Source organism: Triticum aestivum, chromosome 1D (genome assembly GCF_018294505.1).
Source record: "Triticum aestivum cultivar Chinese Spring chromosome 1D, IWGSC CS RefSeq v2.1, whole genome shotgun sequence".
Classification (NCBI taxonomy): domain Eukaryota; kingdom Viridiplantae; phylum Streptophyta; class Magnoliopsida; order Poales; family Poaceae; genus Triticum; species Triticum aestivum.
Genome location: NC_057796.1, coordinates 21,717,358 through 21,731,787, shown reverse-complemented (window position 1 = coordinate 21,731,787; position 14,430 = coordinate 21,717,358).

Here is a 14,430-nt window from a genome sequence, read left to right as displayed (position 1 = left end):
GATGCCCTTTACTCACTAGCAATGGGTCCTGATACTCGGGTAAGACATTATGAATCTTGCGTTGTTGGAGATGTGCGCTACAACACCCTTGCACGAGACGAAGGCAGGAAGACACAAAACAGTGCCATCATGAGCACGGATACGTATGACAAAGAGAAAACTGAAATGTATGCTAACATAACAGACATTGTTCAGTTGCAGTATATCTCCAGTTTCGAGGATCATCGGTGTGTGGTTCTGTTGTGCTTTTGTTGGTATAACCTGTTTTCCAGGATTGCAAAACCCAGAGCTGATGATTATTTCAAATCCATCAATGTCAAGGCGGCGTACCAGACCAACGAGCCTTTTATTTTGGCAAATCAAGCAACACAGATATTTTTTCTTGGAAGACACATTTGCACGTAGCGATGACTGGAGAGTATTGCAAAGGTTTGAGCAGAGGAATTCATTTAATGAAGTTGCACAACAAGATGATGCTTACACTGCTCCTGATGTACAAGATAACACAGATGTTCCTAATATCTTTGAGAACCATCACGTCAATGACGCCGGCGAAAAGATTGCCTTTCGTGATGTGGACATACAAGAGTTGATCAAGAAGAAGCCAACGTTCGAGGACGTTGAGGACGAAGAAGAAGATGACACTGTGGGGAATTACGATTCAGACTGATACACATGGCGAAGATGTTGACGCTACTGTTGCGGATGATGATTACATTGCTTTTGTCGTATTTGCCTGTCAGAAGACGTTTTTTTATCTACTATGTGAAATTGTGTTTGCTATGACAACTGAAACCTGATGAACATGTTGTTTAGTATTTTGCTGTGAGAACATCACTTGTTATGTATGCTGATTTGTGTTTGGTGATTGTATGACAACTAAAACATGATGACATTGTTGTTTAGTTGTACTCATATTTGGCTGTGAAACTTGAATTTGATGACATAGTTTGTTGTTGGACTGCAATTTGCTCGACGTCTTCGAATGAGAACAAAGCTGACCCGACAGGGCCTCTGCTATTTATTTATTTATATGAGCAAAAGGGGATACCCCCTGATTTCCGTTAATAGAAATCATTAGATGTTCACAACACTACGCCCAGCCTGCTACATAGGTTTCATTCATTACTAGTTTCAGCAAAGTGCTCATGTCGTAGCCACTGAATACATCACGAGTGCTACATACACTGCAAATAAAGAGACAATCATCCTAAAGAGCACATCGATTTTGCCCATTATCTTCACAAGCTCTTTCATCTCCTCATTGCTGTCAAGGCCGTTCAGCAGCTGCTGCTTGGCCATGATCAGAGGAACTGCATCTTTAACCTTCTGCTCTGCATCTTCCTCTTTTGCCGTTCCTTCAGTTACTTGTCCAACACCCCAACCTACTGGTATTGGGATTCCTCGGCTAACCAAATAATCAGCGTAGTTGCATTCCCCCACATTAGCGACGGATGACTCTACGTGATTTGCAGCAGTGGCACCACACCAACGGCAGCGGGTTGCGATGAGCAATCGGCTGCGGTGCGCGTGCCGGCGGGGGTGTGATGAGACCCACAGGCGATGGTACGGGTGGCGACTTGGCGCATATCTGGTTGTTGCCTGCTGAAGAGCAGGTGGACGAGCAGCCAGCGGACATAGTTGCTGCGGCCAGAGATTCTGATGCTAGGCAGTGTAAGTAGAGAAGAGGAGAAGCGAACGTTGGATATGTCAGTTTCATTACTTGCAGAGTAGCATAGCACCATATATAGTCATAGTCTAGGTTTGGATTCGAACCAGCTATAGAGCACGTCTTTCTTTTTTCTAAAACTCGGCAACGTCTCTTTACTGGTACACTAGCTTGTTCTGTACGCCTTCCCAAGTCTTTGATTTTCTTTCCCTTTTTTTGCGAGGAAGGAAGGAGGACAAAATTGAGAGTTCCTGGGACTCGAACCCAAGACCTCTCGGTTGAAAACCAAGGGTGCTAGTCACTTATGTGGCGAACGTTCCCTGTGAGGAGGACGACAGACGAACGCATTTTCCTCGCAGTTTTCTTCGTATATATAAAAAAGTATGCTACTTGGTGTCCGCTTAGTCAACAAACGATTGTGCCAACCTTGATCATTGGATTGACATTCAACATCTGTCGCGTTTCTTCAGTCTCTTCTTCCTCGAGCCGCCAAAGCCAAACTAGCGCCGGCGGGACCGCCTGCTCCCGCCTCCCACGGCTGGCTGTGATCGTCCCCGGCTCCTGTTCGTTCCCGTCCGAGGCCTCACCATCGTCCTCGGCCTTGGTTCGCTCGCCGCGGCGCCGCCCTCCGGTGTTGTCAACATGGTCAACAACCGAGAGGAATAAGGAGATGACTGTACATAGTGAGGATGACAGTAGGGACCCAGCAGTGCGCGCAGTAATTTTGTTTTTTCGGGACGGAGAAGGGTATCAACTGGGTTGTGCGGGACCCGTGGCCCGTCTAGCACAGGCTTTTATTTCATATGTTTAGCACATGACCAGCCCAGTTTATTTTTTTTCCTTTCTGAAAATGGCTAGCCAGCTATTTTGTTTTTTGCAGAATAACCAACGTAGGCCTACTTGCTTTTCTACGCCCTGCTGGGCCGGAAATCTTTCAAGACGAGGAGGGATGCATTTTGCCCAGAAAATGGGCTATAAGTAATAAGAAATTGGCTATAAGTAATAATAAATGGGCTGTAAAATGAAAAAATACAGCAAACAGGCAATTAGTTCCAAAATACTGTTTTCTTTCGGATTTTGATCTTTTAAATTTCATTGTTTTTGTGCGGGTAAAATTTCATTGAATTTAAATTAAGGTATATTTAGATTTAAAATTAATTTCAATCTGGCTAGAAATTTCGGGTTGTATGCTGTTTGGGACAGATTTGGAGGCTGACTTGTGGGTCTACTAGGTTGACGTGTACTTTGGCTTTGTCAACTTAGTCCACAAACAATTCTAGCAGCAGTGACCGTTGGATGTTAATCCAACGGCCGTGCTGCTTCTTCAATATCTGATCTTCTTGCTCCAGCCGCCCAAACCAGCTCCGGTGGGACTGCCTGCTCCCGCCTCCCGTGGCCGGCTGTGCTGCCGCACAGGCCGCGCCGCCCCACCCTACTTCATTGCTGGCCAAGCCATTCCTCTACTCACCCACACCTCCTGTTATTTTCCGGCGACGGCAGCCGGACCAGTAAACCCTCGTACTCCCCACCGCGTGGGCAACCATTGCCGAGTCATTCCCTTCCTAGGCCTCGCCGTCGTCCACCGCCATGGTGCTCTCGGCGCGGCCTGGTCAACGTGGTCAACGAACGACATCCATCGGCCGTGGACTGTACGCGCAAAATAATGATTCCTCCACCTGACAGCTGGGACCCACCGGAAGGGCCTCTATATTTCGCGAAAAAACGTTCCCCCCGCTGACATGTCGGACCCACCAGCTATATCTTCGCACGCAAGGAAGTGCCTCCTTATTACGCACAAAAAAATGAATACCCCCCTGCTAGCTGGGACCCACCATAGTGGGAGGATGACTTGTGGGCCAACTAAGTTGACGGGGACGGAGGGCTTTGTCAACTTAGTCAATATGAACGATTCTAGCTCCAGTGACCGTATGATGTCCATCCAACGGCCGTAGTGCTTCTTCAACCTCTGGTCTTCTTGCTCCAGCCGCCCAAAGCAGCGCCGGTCGTGCCGCATGCTCTTGCCTCCCGTGGCCGGCTGTGCTGTCGCGGAGGCCTCACCGCCCCCTACTCTTCCCACCGCTGGCCAGGCCCTGCGGCGATGGCAGCCTCACACCGCAGCCGAACCAGTGAACCCTCGTACTCCTCTCCGCGCGGGCTTCCACTGCCGCGTCTTCCCCGGCTCCGTGTCGTCCCCTTCCTAGGCCTCGCTGTCGTCCACCGCCGTGGTGCTCTCGGCGCGGCCTGGTCAACGTGGTCAAGGAACGACTTCCATCGGACGTGGACTGTACGTGGAGAGGCTGACAGCTGGGTCCACGGCCGCAACAAGGAAGTGCCTCCTTATTACGCGGAAAATAATGATTCCTCACCTAACAGCTGGGACCCATCGGACGGGCCACTGTATTTCGCGGAAAAAACGTTTCCCCCTGACTGCTGGGACCCACCAGCTTCATCTTCGCAAGCAAGGAAGTGCGTCCGGGCAAAAAAAACGATTCGCCCCCGAGACTGCTGGGACCCACCAGCTACACCTTCGCACGCAAGGAAGTGCGTCCGGGCAAAAAAAGATTCGCCCCCCTGACTGCTGGGACCCACCGGCTACATCTTCGCACGCAAGGAAGTGCGTCCGGGCAAAAAAAACGATTCGCCCCCCTGACTGCTGGGACCCACCAGCTACATCTTCGCAGGCAAGGAAGTGCCTGACAGTCGGGACCCACCTGGTCGAAGCGTACATAGCGTTGTCATTCTGATCGCGAACGTGTACGTACATACTGGTCGATGTAGAGGCGCGCACGTGTCGTAGTAGAGGCTCTCACGTAGCATGTACACGTACGTACAGCGGGCAAGAAAGAAAATACGGCCACGTATGTGTACATACGGGCGGGGTCTCGAACGCCTACTCGCGCATACGTATGGCCAGGGCTCGTGTACATGGCTGGGTCGGAACGGTGAAACAGTGTCGTCGTCATGTTCATGGGGAGGCAACGGAATGCATCGTGTTCATGGGGAGGCAACGGAATGTGTCGTGTTCATGGGGAGGCAACGGAATGCATCGTCTTCATCGGGAGGCAACGGAACGCGTGGGAGCCAACCGGCTGGGTCGGAACGGAATGTGTGGTCGTGTTCATCGGGAGGGCTTGGACGGAACAGGCGATGGAAACGAGGCCTGGCGTACCGCAAAACGGAGGAAACGAACCTCCTACGTTCGGAACGTGGTCCTGTTGATCGGGAGGGGTGTGGCGTACCGCAAAACAGAGGAAACGGACCTCCTACGGTCGAAACGGGGGTCCTGTTGATCGGGAGGGGTGTGGCGTACCGCAAAACGGACAAAACGGACCTCCTACGGTCGAAATGGGGGTCCTGTTGATCGGGACGGGTGTGGCGTACCGCAAAACGGACCTCCTACGGTCGAAACGGGGGTCCTGTTCATCGAGAGGGGTGTGGCGTACCGCAAAACGGACGAAACGGACCTCCTACGATCGAAACGGGGGTCCTGTTCATCGGGAAGGGTGTGGCGTACCGCAAAACGGGACTCCACGGGATACTGTTCATCTCCACCGTCGACCTCCTCCAGCCTCCATGGGCTACCGTCGACCTCCTCCAGCCTCCACGGGCTCCTGTTCATCCAGCCTCCACCGCGCGCTACTCCACCGGCTACTGTTCAACCACCCCTCCACCGTCTACTGTTCATCCAGCCCTCCACACCACGGGGTCCTGTTCAACCACCCCTCCACGGGCACCCCTCCACCGTCTACTGTTCATCCAGCCCTCCACACCACGGGGTCCTGTTCATCCAGAGGCAACGCCACCGCTCACTGTTCATCCAACCCCCCCCCCCCCCCCCCGCAACGCTCACTGTTCATCCAATCGATCAGCTTCAGTTAGCAGCAGCGAAGGAATCGCTCGATCGGGTTAAGTTAACAGCCATCGATCGATCGCTTGGGTTCAGTAACATGTAGCCTGCAGTGCAATCGCTCGGGTTTTGTTAGAGCCCAACGCCTCGCACACACGCGCGTACGTGTACGAGAGAAACACGCATCGCTCGGCCCCCGACCTCCCACCGTAACCGGGAACTCCCCGAAATTTTCCTCCCCCTCGCTTCTACCACGGTTTTTTCCGTCATGGACGGCCCAAAGAATGTCAGGCAGCTGCGTCTCCGGCCCGCGCAGGACGAAAAGCCCATTTTCTGTCATGATTTTTTATCATAGAATTAGGAGCCCACCACATCTATGATGATACCGGGTTTTGTCACAATTATCGTCATAGAAGTGTCATATGTATGACAGAAAAAAAATTCGTTCGGCCCAAAATGTTACGGATGTGTCTTTTTTTTCTAGTGTATGTCACAGAGCTGATCGGTCATGAGGGAGAGTAGGCAACCCATGGCCGTGTCCGAAGACACCTCAAAGTCACGCTGTTGGTCCTGCGTGAGTGGCCTCTCAACGGTGGGTGAAATCACCCACCACAAGTTCATGCTCATAAGCCAGAACTTCACATGGGTCTGCCATCTTTTGAAGTTCTCACCCTCAAACCTCTCAGGTTTCATCACATCGCTTGGTCCAGCCATTGCACAGTAATAAAGTTTCTGGACTGTTGGAAATATAGCATGTACTACAATTAATATAATTCTGAATTTATGTGATACTGATGACAAGGACAGATCTAAAAGATTTATACATGCAATCACGTAGATGAAATCTAATAGAGTAAATGAAAACGACATGGATTGAAGTCCCACAACAAGATCACATAAAATATGACCGATCTCAAAAGGATTTCTAACAGCAGGGTTGATGAAAAGATCGCAGTGATGACGGAGATGTCGATGGAGAGTTGATGATGAAGAGATCGCAGTGCAGATGGAGATCTCGATGGAGAGTTGATGATGGAGAGACCGCACTGCAGACGGATGTAGTGGAGGAAGATGGAGCAGTCGTGCGGATGCACTGCCCAGAAACTTTATCGCCCGGCTACTCGTGCAGGTCGCCGATGCCGGGGAAAGTCCGGAGACTACTGCTCTCCTCGCCCTGCTGCACGACAGGGAGAGGATCGGTGAAGGTCGACGGCAGCGGCGCGGATGAGAATGGTTTAGGGTTTTGTTTTGCTTGAGTGTCTCTATCGAGAAGGACGTCTCCCTCTTATAGACTCGGATGGATAATCCCCATGCAGCACGATTTGCCTATATCCTAGGATCCGCCCCCTGGGATATCTCCATCACGAACAATCCTGTAACTGCACGTAAACGTGCAAGTCTATCCTCGGTTCGTGCGTGAGATAGACACGGGTGGATAAGAGTAAAAACTGCGCGATGAAAATAACAAAAAATATTCATTTTATCCACTGTCGCGCTCGCCCAAAGTCACAAGTCATGTGTAATTAAACACGAATGAGCACGCGCGCGTGTGTGGTGTACACTTTGTATCTTTAGTCATCCTAATCAAGAGAACCATGGAAGGCCCCTTATATGCAGGTCAAACTCTTGCTCCGTTAGCAATGTGGGACTAAACTCCCACATGGCTGTCCACCCCCTTGACTTCTCTCCAATTCTGAAATGAATTTGGGCTCAATCTAAGTAGAAGGCCTATTAATTCCAACAGTCCCCACCAAGAAGTCAAGGTCTGCAAATTGTTCTCATCTGGCTTTTATATACCAGTTTTAAAGTATAGACCCGTCTCGGGTTGAACTATACCTAGCACTCCATGATCCACTCATCTTACAACTAGGCAATGGACAGTGCCTTGAATTGCCAGTCTCGTGTAGAAAAGATTCACCTGAAGGCATCACTAATACTAGGCCGCCTTGATCCACGCCTAAGGTTTGGAGCGTTACGGTCGTGCTCCCTAGTCCTTTAATGAGCTCATTAGAGATCACCCAAATCTCATGTACTGCGACCTCACAGCTAAGCTCACATAGGTGTGTTCTTTCAAGAATACCCTACAGGACGGTATCTTTCCGAAGTGTTTCGGCCTTAGAACATATTAAGACAAAAGTCAGCCTCCCATGCAGTACTTAGAGTACTCATCTCTGCGAGAAATGGAAGATATATATGTACTCTCTCCACATCACTCAAGAGTTCAGGCAGCCACTCTGCGTCAACAGTGGCTGAGTCAAGTGCTACAAGTTCAGCCTCCATAGTAGACCTCGTCAAGATAGTCTGCCTGCGAGACCTTCAAGAGATTGCAGCACCTCCAAAGTCACAAGTCACGCGTAATTAAACGCGAATAAATGCGAAATGCGAGCGCGCACGCATGTGTGGTGTACACTTTGCATCTTTAGTCATCCTAATCAAGAGAACCATGAAAGGCCCCCTGATATGTAGGTCAAATTCTTGCTCCCTTAGCAATGTGGGACTAAACTCCCACATGGATTTTTTTAGACAATCTCGCGGAGCTTTATTTAAACTGCATCAATGTTTACAGGGATGAAAGAGAGATTGCCGAGGTATCCTAACCAAACATGGCGACCCACTCCTAGCTTGAAAACATGCTTCGCTAGATTGTGAGCTTCGAAATTCGAGCTCCTAAACTCATGACCAATATTACAAACGGTGAAAGAGGCACTATGCTCCATGATTTCATGTAGAATGGCACCATAGCTTGTTGGGTTCCTTTGCTTGAGATCATCAACTACAACTTTACAGTCAGAAGCAAGTTGAACGTGCTGTAAATTGAGAGCATCCGCAAGTGCAAGCCCTTCCCTTATCGCAAGGGATTCCAGAGTTGGGGGATCGTTCACTCCCCTGACCACGATCGCTGATGCTCCCTGATAACAGTCGTTTTGGTCGCGGCAGATAGCAGCCGCTACCCCTCACCCTCGAGCAACAGCGGCATCCACATTTATCTTGGCACAACCATCCGTAGGAGGAATCCCACATGGCTGTCCACCCCCTTGACTTCTCTCCAATTCTGAAATTAATTTGGGCTCAATCTGAGTAGAAGGCCCATTAATTCCAACAGTAGCCACATGAAGCAGTATCTTGAATCTGATACTACCTAGCCTGTGATGCGCTCACTCACTTGCCAACAATGCTGGCTGGCTGGCTGGCAGTATCAAGAAAAGGACTCTTCCAGTTTCTGGCTGTTGGGGAACGTAGTAATTTCAAAAAAAATCCTACGCACACACAAGATCATGGTGATGCATAGCAACGAGAGGGAAGAGTGTGTCCACGTACCCTCGTAGACCGAAAGCGGAAGCGTTAGCACAACGCGGTTGATGTAGTCGTACGTCTTCATGATCCGACCGATCCGAGTACCGAACGTACGGCACCTCCGAGTTCAGCACACGTTCAGCTCGATGACGTCCCTCGAACTCTGATCCAACCGAGCTTTGAGGGAGAGTTCCGTCAGCACGATGGTGTGGTGATGGTGATGATGATGCTACCGACGCAGGGCTTCGCCTAAGCACCGCTATGATATCATCGAGGTGGAATATGGTGGAGGGGGGCACCGCACACGGCTAAGAGAAACAGAGATCAATTGTTGTGTCTACAGGTGCCCCCCTGCCCCCGTATATAAAGGAGCAAGGGGGAGAGGCGGCCGGCCAGGGAGGGTGCCCCAAGGGGGGAGTCCTACTCCCACCGGGAATAGGACTCCTCCTTTCCTAGTAGGAGTAGGAGAAGGGGGGAAGGAGGAGGTGGAGGGAAGGAAGGAGAGGGGGGCCGCCGCCCCCTTCCCTTGTCCAATTCGGACTGGGGCAAGGGGGACCGCGTGCCACCTCCTGGCTGCCCTCTCTCTTCTCCACTAAGGCCCAATAGGCCCATTACTTCCCCGGGGGGTTCGGGTAACCCCCGGTACTCCGTTAAAATCCCGATTTCACCCGGAACACTTCCGATATCCAAATATAGGCTTCCAATATATCAATCTTTATGTCACGGCCATTTCGAGACTCCTTGTCATGTCCGTGATCATATCCGGGACTCCGAACTACCTTCGGTACATCAAAACACAAAACTCATAATACCGATCGTCATCTAACTTTAAGCGTGCGGACCCTACGGGTTCGAGAACTATGTAGACATGACCGAGACACGTCTCCGGTCAATAACCAATAGCGGAACCTGGATGCTCATATTGGCTCCTACATATTCTACGAAGATCTTTATCGGTCAAACCGCATAACAACATACGTTGTTCCCTTCGTCATCGGTATGTTACTTGCCCGAGATTCGATCGTCGGTATCTCAATACCTAGTTCAATCTCGTTACCGGAAAGTCTCTTTACTCGTTCTGTAATACATCATCTCGCAACTAACTCATTAGTCACAATGCTTGCAAGGCTTATAGTGATGTTTATTACCGAGAGGGCCCAGAGATACCTCTCTAACAATCGGAGTGACAAATCCTATTCTCGAAATACGCCAACCCAACAAGTACCTTCGGAGACACCTGTAGAGTACCTTTATAATCACCTAGTTACGTTGTGACGTTTGGTAGCACACAAAGTGTTCCTCCGGTAAACGGGAGTTGCATAATCTCATAGTCATAGGAACATGTATAAGTCATGAAGAAATCAATAGCAACATACTAAACGATCAATTGCTAAGCTAACGGAATGGGTCAAGCCAATCACATCATTCTCCTAATGATGTGATCACGTTAATCAAATGACAACTCATGTCCATGGCTAGGAAACTTAACCATCTTTGATTAACGAGCTAGTCAAGTAGAGGCATACTAGTGACACTATGTTTGTCTATGTATTTTCACATGTATTATGTTTCCGGTTAATACAATTCTAGCATGAATAATTAACATTTATCATGATATGAGGAAATAAATAATAACTTTATTATTGCCTCTAGGGCATATTTCCTTCAGTCTCCCACTTGCACTAGAGTCAATAATCTAGATTACACAGTAATGATTCTAACACCCATGGAGTTTTGGTGTTGATCATGTTTTGCTCGTGGAAGAGGCTTAGTCAACGGGTCTGCAACATTCAGATCCGTATGTATCTTGCAAATCTCTATGTCTCCCACCTGGACTTGGTCCCGGATGGAATTGAAGCATCTCTTGATGTGCTTGGTCCTCTTGTGAAATCTGGATTCCTTTGCCAAGGCAATTGCACCAGTATTGTCACAAAAGATTTTCATTGGACCCGATGCACTAGGTATGACACCTAGATCCAATATGAACTCCTTCATCCAGACTCCTTCATTTGCTGCTTCTGAAGCAGCTATGTACTCCGCTTCACACGTAGATCCCGCCACGACGCTTTGTTTAGAACTGCACCAACTGACAGCTCCACCGTTCAATGTAAACACGTATCCGGTTTGCGATTTAGAATCGTCCGGATCAGTGTCAAAGATTGCATCGACATAACCATTTATGACTAGCTCTTTGTCACCTCCATAAATGAGAAACATATCCTTAGTCCTTTTCAGGTATTTCAGGATGTTCTTCACCGCTGTCCAGTGATCCACTCCTGGATTACTTTGGTACCTCCCTGCTAGGCAAATAGCAAGACACACATCAGGTCTGGTACACAGCATTGCATACATGATAGAGCCTATGGCTGAAGAATAGGGAACATCTTTCATTTTCTCTCTATCTTCTGCAGTGGTCGGGCATTGAGTCTGACTCAACTTCACACCTTGTAACACAGGCAAGAACCCTTTCTTTGCTTGATCCATTTTGAACTTCTTCAAAACTTTGTCAAGGTATGTGCTTTGTGAAAGTCCTATCAAGCGTCTTGATCTATCTCTATAGATCTTGATGCCTAATATGTAAGCAGCTTCACCGAGGTCTTTCATTGAAAAACTTTTATTCAAGTATCCTTTTATGCTATCCAGAAATTCTATATCATTTCCAATTAGCAATATGTCATCCACATATAATATCAGACCCACTCACTTTCTTGTAAATACAGGCTTCTCCAAATGTCTGTATAAAACCATATGCTTTGATCACACTATCAAAACATTTATTCCAACTCTGAGAGGCTTGCACCAGTCCATAAATGGATCGCTGGAGCTTGCACACTTTGTTAGCTCCCTTTGGATCGACCAAACCTTCTGGTTGCATCATATGCAACTCTTCTTCCAGAAATCCATTGAGGAATGCAGTTTTGACATCCATTTGCCAAATTTCATAATCATAAAATGCATCAATTGCTAACATTATTCGGACAGACTTAAGCATTGCTACGGGTGAAAGTATCATCGTAGTCAATCCCCTGAACTTGTCGAAAACCTTTTGCAACAAGTCGAGCTTTATAGATAGTAACATTACCGTCAGCGTTAGTCTTCTTCTTGAAGATCCATTTATTATCAATCGCTTGCCGATCGACGGGCAAGTTAACCAAAGTCCACACTTTGTTCTCATAGATGGATCCCATCTCAGATTTCATGGCCTCAAGCCATTTTTCGGAATCTGGGCTCACCATCGCTTCTTCATAGTTCGTAGGTTCACCTTGGTCAAGTAACATGACCTCCAGAATAGGATTACCGTACCACTCTGGTGCGGATCTTACTCTGGTTGACCTACGAGGTTCAGTAGTAACTTGATCTGAAGTTTCATGATCGATATCATTAGCTTCCTCACTAATTGGTGTAGGTGTCACAGGAACCGGTTTCTGTGATGAACTACTTTCCAATAAGGGAGCAGGTACAGTTACCTCATCAAGTTCTACTTTCCTCCCACTCACTTCTTTCGAGTGAAACTCCTTCTCTAGAAAGGATCCATTCTTGGCAACGAATGTTTTGCCTTCGGATCTGTGATAGAAGGTGTCCCCAACAGTTTCCTTTGGGTATCCTATGAAGACACATTTCTCCGATTTGGGTTCGAGCTTATCAGGTTGAAGCTTTTTCACATAAGCATCGCAGCCCCAAACTTTAAGAAACGACAACTTTGGTTTCTTGCCAAACCACAGTTCATAAGGCGTCGTCTCAACGGATTTCGATGGTGCCCTATTTAACGTTAATGCAGCCGTCTCTAAAGCATAACCCCAAAACGATAGCGGTAAATCAGTAAGAGACATCATAGATCGCACCATATCTAGTAAAGTACGATTACGACGTTCGGACACACCATTACGCTGTGGTGTTCCGGGTGGCGTGAGTTGCGAAACTATTCCGCATTGTTTCAAATGTAGACCAAACTCGTAACTCAAATATTCTCCTCCACGATCAGATAGTAGAAACTTTATTTTCTTGTTATGATGATTTTCCACTTCACTCTGAAATTCTTTGAACTTTTCAAATGTTTCAGACTTATGTTTCATTAAGTAGATATACCCATATCTGCTCAAATCATCTGTGAAGGTGAGAAAATAACGATACCCGCCGCGAGCCTCAACATTCATTGGACCACATACATCAGTATGTATGATCTCCAATAAATCAGTTGCTCGCTCCATTGTTCCGGAGAACGGAGTTTTAGTCATCTTGCCCATGAGGCATGGTTCGCAAGTACCAAGTGATTCATAATCAAGTGATTCCAAAAGTCCATCAGTATGGAGTTTCTTCATGCGCTTTACACCAATATGACCCAAACGGCAGTGCCACAAATAAGTTGCACTATCATTATCAAATCTACATCTTTTCGCTTCAACATTATGAATATGTGTATCACTACTATCGAGATTCAACAAAAATAGAGCACTCTTCAAGGGTGCATGACCATAAAAGATATTACTCATATAAATAGAACAACCATTATTCTCATATTTAAATGAATAACCGTCTTGCATCAAACAAGATCCAGATATGATGTTCATGCTCAACGCTGGCACCATATAACAATTATTTAGGTCTAAAACTAATCCCGAAGGTATATGTAGAGGTAGCATGCCGACGGCGATCACATCGACTTTGGAACCATTTCCCACGCGCATCGTCACCTCGTCCTTAGCCAGTCTTCGCTTAATCCGTAGTCCCTGTTTCGAGTTGCAAATATTAGCAACAGAACCAGTATCAAATACCCAGGTGCTACTGCGAGCTCTAGTAAGGTACACATCAATAACATGTATATCACATATACCTTTGTTCACCTTGCCATCCTTCTTATCCGCCAAATACTTGGGGCAGTTCCGCTTCCAGTGTCCAGTCTGCTTGCAGTAGAAGCACTCAGTCTCAGGCTTAGGTCCAGACTTGGGTTTCTTCTCTTGAGCAGCAACTTGTTTGTTGTTCTTCTTGAAGTACCCCTTCTTCTTCCCTTTGCCCTTTTTCTTGAAACTGGTAGTCTTGTTGACCATCAACACTTGATGCTCCTTTTTGATCTCTACCTCTGCAGCCTTTAGCATTGCGAAGAGCTCGGGAATAGTCTTATCCATCCCTTGCATATTATAGTTCATCACGAAGCTCTTGTAGCTTGGTGGCAGTGATTGAAGTATTCTGTCAATGACACTATCATCCGGAAGATTAACTCCTAGTTGAATCAAGTGGTTGTTATACCCAGACATTTTGAGTATATGGTCACTGACAGAACTATTCTCCTCCATCTTGCAGCTGTAGAACTTATTGGAGACTTCGTATCTCTCAATCCGGGCATTTGCTTGAAATATTTACTTCAACTCCTAGAACATCTCATATGCTCTATGACGTTCAAAACGTCGTTGAAGTCCCAGTTCTAAGCCGTAAAGCATGGCACACTGAACTATTGAGTAGTCATCAGCTTTGCTCTGCCAGACGTTCTTAACGTCGTCAGTTGCATCTGCAGCAGGCCTGGCACCCAGCGGTGCTTCCAGGACGTAATTCTTATGTGCAGCAATGAGGATATTCCTCAAGTTACGGACCCAGTCCGTGTAATTGCTACCATCATCTTTCAACT